General features: G+C 47.8%; 2 non-coding genes across 2 annotated transcripts; one reads left to right on the top strand and one right to left on the bottom strand.

Moving 5' to 3' along the window:
* The first annotated feature begins 76 nt into the window (after positions 1–76).
* On the top strand, positions 77–158 carry Trnas-uga (transfer RNA serine (anticodon UGA)). The gene has a single exon. It is a non-coding gene; the product is annotated as a tRNA-Ser (tRNA).
* Positions 159–1473: 1315 nt separating this feature from the next.
* Trnae-cuc (transfer RNA glutamic acid (anticodon CUC)) lies at positions 1474–1545 on the bottom strand. Its single transcript has one exon. It is a non-coding gene; the product is annotated as a tRNA-Glu (tRNA).
* Positions 1546–8201: the final 6656 nt, after the last annotated feature.

Here is an 8201-nt window from a genome sequence, read left to right as displayed (position 1 = left end):
ACACACAGATGTTGTAGGTTCTGCACTGCATCATACGCTGTATTGATTCTTACAGTGCCTACCAAAAAGCATGGTAGCTGTGATGGCCGAGTGGTTAAGGCGTTAGACTTGAAATCTAATGGGGTCTCCCCGCGCAGGTTCGAACCCTGCTCGCAGCGTTCCATATTTTTTCTTCATTTTTTCAGTCAATTACACTGCCCACACTGAACTTGCTCAGTCCACCACCGGTGCACCACAGCCATTATTAGGGCGCGCTCGCACTGCGACCATGAGCACGCGTCCATGCGTCAGCAAAACACAGAAACGTGGCAGTCGTGCTCACACTAGGCCTCGTACACGCGTAGACGTGAAGTGGGCACACAAAGTTTACGAATTGCAGTTCGTGTCCAAAAGAATTCGTCCGTTTCCTAATAAAGTTGTGGTCCGTTTTGGATGTAATTTTTCGCGTGTTGCATGTCGGAGGAAGTGCCTCGTGGCTCGTATTCTTGAAGTGGACGAAAGTAATTCATACAATCATGTAGGTTTGGACTCTTGAGGGGCTGCCGCTGACATCCAAGCGCTTTCGCTTTCCTGACCTCGTGGTCAGAGCAAGTGCCAGTGCAGTGGAAATTCCGGTGGTGGTTTCTTTTGTGTGTTGCCGAGATGAGAACTGTATTTTCCGATGATATGTAACTGAAATGTCTTGAGGTATGGCATTCCATCATCGCAGAAAAGCAGAGAAAGATGATTTCCCAAACCGAAAAGCCAGACCAAGCTACCATCGTACTGAACGAGTACACTGTAGAAACTGGTCACTGACCCGATCAACTGACAACGAAGCAACAACAAACAAAATTGACATCGTCCAAAAAGGGCAAAGAATGCATACATGGCGGTGCATGCGTGCAAGACCACAACTACAAAAAATTTAAAATGTGCAAATGTCGAGGATGACATCGACAACCGCCGAGTTTCATGAATCAACACACCGGAATTTGAGAAATTGAACATACTTCAGGCCAGGTTGTACACAAATACGCTTCACGTCTACGATCATGTTGCCGCCAAGTCGTGGCACCCCCCTCCGGAGGTCGCGGTCACGATTTGAAACGTGGCCGCGACGTTTTGGTCGAGTTCATGCCGTTGCCATGCAACTTAGCCGCATGGCCGCTGGTTTTGGTCGCAGTGTGAGCGCACCCTCAGGGACCGATCGGGGTTACCGATTGTTTTTGCGAACCGAAAGGTTTTAGTATTTTTCAACTCCTACCCAACCACCTCTTCTGCAGGTAAAACGCAGTCCAACAAATGTTACCTTCAATCTTCGGCACCCGAAGTAACTGGGCAATATCCATGTACATTCAAAACGAAACCCCTAAAACCCACCCACCTCCAAACGAAAACATTAAAATAACTTTCGTTTTGAAATTACTATTTGGACGGCCCCTTTTTTACAAGAAGAGAAATGAGCAATGGAAGTCAAAAAAAAAAGAAATGTTCCCACACCGGGAATCGAACCCGGGCCGCGGCGGTGAGAGCGCCGAATCCTAACCACTAGACCATATGGGAGACACACAGTAGTAAATAAAGCAATAACAAAAGTCACTGAGAAGTCCTAGGGCATGTTCAATTGGTAGGATCGAGATCGGGATCCAGATCTCACATCCGTCGGATCCTTCAGAGTCAACTGAACACCTTATTCTGGACCTTGACTGTTGCCATGTTGACGAAGTAATAAAATGGCGCTCACCGGTCACCCAAAAGGGTGAAAGTCTTACTCATCGCGTGTCGTACGAAAAGTCAACAAGAGTATCTCAATCCACGTGTGTGCATACCACAATGTGTACAAAAATGATTTTTACCTGCCATATACTCACAAAGGTCACATTTGGATCCAAGTCCAAAGGATCCGGATTCGACCAATTGAAAGGGTGCGAATCCAGTGGATCCGGTCGATCTGGATCCCGATCCTACCTATCGAACATGCCCCTAGGGTGCCATCGATTGGCGAATAGATTGAATGCGAGCAGGCAGTGTGGTCCGAGCAACGCTGGCCCAATCGAACAAAACAAGGTTGTAGTACGCAAAATGTACGCATGGCGTACAAAGATTCAGTGAAAGCTGTAAAAAAAGCGCCGAAGTCCATTACAGTTTCCGAAAGTGATCCAAAAAGACCGTGGTTCGCATTTCTTGGGAGCCGTGCTCCGGGAGTTGTGTGCAGTGATTTACATTCAGCAGGAAATTGAGCTTTCACATGCACAAGTGCGTCTCCACATACACATATTTTCGCTACGAACCAGAAGCGAGTTGAGAATATTTCAATTCAATGGCATGGGTTCCAACCATCATACTGCATGCCACATACATGTATATGTATGTTGGTTGACAGCATGTAACACCGTGTTCGGAAACAGTGATCTTACTACAACGTCAGTGGTTGGTAGAGCCCTGGTCTTCACGACCATCTGAACCGTAGATCTACGGGTGTTAGACCCGCCGGTTCTGACCTTCTTTGTTCTAGGGAGTACGGTTCAGATGGTCGCAAGACCGGGGCTCTGCCAACCACGGAGGTTGTAGCAAGGCCCTCACTGTTCCCGAATACTGTCACATGCTGTCAACCAACACCATGACTGTTTCAACAAAACAAGGTTTATCTAATACCTGTATAGTGTATTCCATTATACATGTTTGCGTCGCAGCTTGGCCGGTACTACAGTCCATTCAGAAAAAGATGAGCGCTGGCTCTGGAGAGCTCCCGTGTTTGGCGATTTTGTGGTAGACCTACACTGTGCAGTGCTGCGCGATTCGAAACTTGAAAAAGGGTCCAAAAAGGCACCTCAACTGGGGTTCGAACCGCAAATGTACTGTTGTGCAAGTGGAGTGAACGGCCTGGATTTTCATGGTTTTTACCCAATTCAGTGCTTTGGGGGCAAAACCTGTCCGAAATCCTATTCTTGTTATGGCTTGCTTTTTGGAGAAATAGACATCAAAAACACAATTGGAAGAGCATTCCATGGGGGACTGCCCAATAAAATTGTGACGAAAACTCAAAATTTGACCCGTTTATGGCCAAAAGCTAGGATATCAAAAAAATATCATCTTTTTCCGAATGGACTGTAGGGTTGTTTAAGGGGGCAGACTACCCAAAAATTCGCTGAAAAATCGAATTTGTAAATTCATATTGAGTGCTACGTCAGTTGAAAGAGCATGAATAGCTGCAAATTCTCTGAAAATTGTGTCCCTATCTGACCAGCCGTTCAAGAGTTATGGCCGAAAATGTGCCCTTGCAAGGAAAGATTTTTTTGTTGCATGCTGTCATTTGTTGGCAGCACTGTATTTGAATGCGAGCAGACCGTGCGCAACTTGTCGTATTATGGAAACACGCGAAAGTGTGCAGAATTTTGCCCCAAGTCCAAAAAAGTCCAAAAAACCACGTTAAAAAACCACGTATTGGGCTGCACGGCGGCGGGCGAAGCCCGCCGCCGTGCAGCAGGACTTTTGCCAGCACCCTCGTGACGTTGCAGATATGTGGCTTGATTATTGTAGTTGACGTTGATTTAGTGACTTTGGCAAGTTTGAGTCGTGTCAAGAAGTCAGGTAGGATTCAGTACTAGGCAGTAGTGAAACGTGAGTGGCAGTCTTTGCCGGTTTCTGAGGGCATCCTGGATTTGGTGTGCAGCGCTGTGGAAATGGCTTGCTGTGGAGGTCCCAGCACTGGATGTTGTATCAAAGGTACGACCTCGTAGCACACCCTAAACCTAAAAAATTCAAAAATTGACTTGGGTCTGTGGGAGTCCGCGAGAGAACGCCCACTCGTTCCGTTGTGACAGATTCCAGGGCCACGTTGAGGGGCCCTACCCCACCACCCATGGCTGCTTCTGGACTTGTTTTAGGTTTGGGTCCCGCGCACGGACAGAATGGGCACGAAAATGTGAAAAAAATGTAAATGCATTTGTTTGGCTCCTGGGTGGCTCGCACACCGTGGCACTATGCCGGAAATTTGAGTTTTTCCGGCCTGGAAAGCCTGTCAGTGAGGCGCAAGAACTTGTAAATCATGTCCTGAGGGCCAGCATAGTGGCAGGAGTGTGTGGTCAAAATTTCACTCAAATCCACTGAGAAACACCAAAGTTACGGTCAATTGAATGCCATATGAAATTTATGGGTAGGCTGCCCCCTTAAGGGGGCAGACTACCCAAAAATTCGCTGAAAAATCGAATTTGTAAATTCATATGAGTGCTACGTCAGTTGAAAGAGCATGAATAGCTGCAAATTCTCTGAAAATTGTGTCCCTATCTGACCAGCCGTTCAAGAGTTATGGCCGAAAATGTGCCCTTGCAAGGAAAGATTTTTTTGTTGCATGCTGTCATTTGTTGGCAGCACTGTATTTGAATGTGAGCAGACCGTGCGCAACTTGTCGTATTATGGAAACACGCGAAAGTGTGCAGAATTTTGCCCCAAGTCCAAAAAAGTCCAAAAAATCACGTTAAAAAACCACGTATTGGGCTGCACGGCGGCGGGCGAAGCCCGCCGCCGTGCAGCAGGACTTTTGCCAGCACCCTCGTGACGTTGCAGATATGTGGCTTGATTATTGTAGTTGACGTTGATTTAGTGACTTTGGCAAGTTTGAGTCGTGTCAAGAAGTCAGGTAGGATTCAGTACTAGGCAGTAGTGAAACGTGAGTGGCAGTCTTTGCCGGTTTCTGAGGGCATCCTGGATTTGGTGTGCAGCGCTGTGGAAATGGCTTGCTGTGGAGGTCCCAGCACTGGATGTTGTATCAAAGGTACGACCTCGTAGCACACCCTAAACCTAAAAAATTCAAAAATTGACTTGGGTCTGTGGGAGTCCGCGAGAGAACGCCCACTCGTTCCGTTGTGACAGATTCCAGGGCCACGTTGAGGGGCCCTACCCCACCACCCATGGCTGCTTCTGGACTTGTTTTAGGTTTGGGTCCCGCGCACGGACAGAATGGGCACGAAAATGTGAAAAAAATGTAAATGCATTTGTTTGGCTCCTGGGTGGCTCGCACACCGTGGCACTATGCCGGAAATTTGAGTTTTTCCGGCCTGGAAAGCCTGTCAGTGAGGCGCAAGAACTTGTAAATCATGTCCTGAGGGCCAGCATAGTGGCAGGAGTGTGTGGTCAAAATTTCACTCAAATCCACTGAGAAACACCAAAGTTACGGTCAATTGAATGCCATATGAAATTTATGGGTAGGCTGCCCCCTTAAGAAAAGAAGAAGCTTTTCTGGGGTAATTTTGCTCACCTCATCCTGTCGCTGACGGTGTACGTACGGAACTGTTACTTCAGCTTACTCGCGGTGAGACGAGGCAGACAGCGACATTTCAAGTTTTGGTAAATCGCACTTGGAGTGATTGACACCGCCGCTCTTGTGTCGACCTGCTTGTGGACCGACCGACTGGCCATTGACGATAACATCAATCCAAAGCGCCTTCCGCAGGGTCGCGGGTGTCGTTTCATTAGTGGCTACTGCTGGCGCTGGCAGCTGTGGCTAGAAGAGAAAGTGAACTTCGACCTCGTCGTCCGCGGTAGCCAAGTGATTAGTTGTGGCAGGCCCTGCTACCACTTGAACGTTTCGCTGAATCTGTCGATCTTCCCGCGATGCGCTTCTTGCAGACCTTGCGGAGGTGCCCAGTCTTCTTGCAATGGCGGCAATCATGTCTTGAAGCAAATGAAGGGGCATTCACTTGGGCCGTGTGCATACAGTCGAGCCACATGCACAGCGCGGGAACCGGAAGCAGCTGAATAGTTCGTACGGGATTGACCCGAGTTCGCGCCTTTACTTCGCGGTCTTCGAGCTTCGCACCTCTGAACGCGCTAACGATGGCCTGTCAGCACGCGTGCAGCACGGCGCGCGATGTTGCGATGTGCCCAGAACGTGTACACGTACACCAGCAGTAGTGACTATGGTACTGACTGTGTAGTGGCATGGCACTGCCCGCGAGCTAGCTGCTACTCACAGCCTACTGACAGTACTGTGCTAGGATACATCGCGAGTTGCTACCTCCACTAGGCTCCAGGCTGTTGGCTTTCTCGACGAGTGGCGGTCGTCAGAGTGAGGTCCTTCTCTGCCAACAGACGTTTGCAGAGAGCTTGACTCCTGATGCCACACACGAAACGATCGCGCAGCGTGGTATTCAGGACATAGCCAAAGTCACAGAATCGTCATGGCCAACCGTCGGAGCTCCGCGAGGCAGGTATTTCACCGACTCTCCTTGTATTGGCGTTGCTCCCGCTTGTGGAAACGGTATCGTTCCGCGATCTCCAAGGGTTTCGGAGCAAAATGTGCGGGAAGCGCGTCGGACAGTTCCTTCCCTTCACTTCAGCATCTACATGTAAATAAAAGTTATAGTCTTGTCCTTCGGTTTGTCCGGGCTGACCAGCGGTTTTTCTCGAAAGTCTCCACAGTGTAGATCTACTAGAATGTACACAGGTTAGTCCCGAACATTCGCTTTCGACTGATCTCGCAAAGATGCGAAAAGAGATCATCTGATGAGTACTTCTTGAAACAAACTGTAACTCTTAGGGCGCGTTCGAAGTAGTAGGGACCAAGCCGGTTCTGGGACAGATAAGTGGTTATGAATGGGTACTTGAACTTTGCGGTTGTTAATTAAGTGGCCACTTGACCTTTTAATTGGATAAGTGGTAATGAAGTGGCCACTTGAGATCTGAAGTGGTTTTGAAGTGGGCCAGGTGTCATATTTAATTGGATTAATGATTAAGTGGTGTTTGAAGTGCCTCTCGGCGTCATAATTGCTTTTAAAGTGGTGGGTGTGGTTGTTGATAAGAGTCACTGTCTGGGAATGTGTTCTGGAACCTTCTAGGTATTCCCAGGCTAATTAGAACTAGCTCTACGGATGTCATAGGGGGGGTATTTTAGGAGGTGTGACTCATTTATAAATTGATATATGATGCAGCGTTTACTGGAAAATGTGATCAGTTAGCATAATGGATATTGAAGAGCAATTTGAAATACTGCGTGCGTACAAGGAGCGTCAACGCGCCGTCGTTGAGCATGACGATGACCCTTGTCCTGATGCCCCTCCTCCTAGTCCAAACATTGACAAATGTTTTCATAATCATCAAGTTGTGAACGAGGGGCACTTTGTGTGTACTGTATGCGGACTTGTTCTTGATAGCGTGCTGTTGCCGGAGGTGAATTTTACGGAGAGATGCATTCTCCCACGGCTATATGCAGCTCGGGAGCGATTGACTGCCGTCGACAGACATCTGGTACGCTTCATGCAGAAGACTGGTGTCCTGCTGAACCTTCACGGTGTGCTGGAACCGTTGCAGTACATGAAGAAGGAGAGTGGCTACAAGAGCCTGAACTATGCCATAGCTCTGACATGCATCTGTGCTGAGCACGACGAGATTTGCCAGAAGCTTCAGCCATATCTTCCAAAGAGCCATGTGGCGTGGGCACGATCCAGCAAGCTAATGAGTTGCAAACCGCAGCAATTTTCGAAAGCCTGGCTCCGCCAACTTCTAATCCGTACAAAACCTCTTACCCCTTTTCAGCTGAAGAAGTTTAAGCAGAATATCCGAGAGTTTAATTCTGAGGAGAAGGAACTGATGCAAAGACTAATCCAATCTTACGGGTGCTGTGAACCTCGTGTGGAATTAATTCCTGCGGAGATGAAATGTGCGCTGTACCGTTTCTCAAGTGCCATGTGTAGGGCGAGGAAGATGATGATGAAGGGTACCGTTGCCGCTGTATAAAACCCCTGACCTCTTAATTTTCCATCATTTCGCAAAGCATCCTTGCCAAGTCACAAGTAATTGTTGTTGTTGTCTTCATCCTTGCTATTACTTTGGTGAAGAAGAAGAAGAAGAAGAAGAAGAAGAAGAAGAAGAAGAAGAAGAAGAAGAAGAAGAAGAAGAAGAAGAAGAAGAAGAAGAAGAAGAAGAAGAAGAAGAAGAAGAAGAAGAAGAAGAAGAAGAAGAAGAAGAAGAAGAAGAAGAAGAAGAAGAAGAAAAAACAACAACAACAACAACAACAACAACAAGAAGAAGAAGATCATGAACATGTGGTCTATTTTGAAAGATCATGGTGAGGACGGCCATTGTCCAATGGGTGCGCTGATGCGTTGTGCTGCGCGGTTGGGAATCGCAACCTCGCTGACAAACCTGGTGGAACCTTTCAATGGAGACCATGGATATGACCAAGCAGTTGTTGAAAGTCACCCCATAACCAACTTGATCTG

The sequence above is a fragment of the Sycon ciliatum genome, chromosome 13, assembly GCF_964019385.1.
Source record: "Sycon ciliatum chromosome 13, ocSycCili1.1, whole genome shotgun sequence".
In the NCBI taxonomy this organism is placed as follows: Eukaryota; Metazoa; Porifera; class Calcarea; order Leucosolenida; family Sycettidae; genus Sycon; species Sycon ciliatum.
The sequence above is the reverse complement of the archived record's forward strand: the minus strand, read 5'-3'. Positions and strand labels throughout refer to the sequence as shown.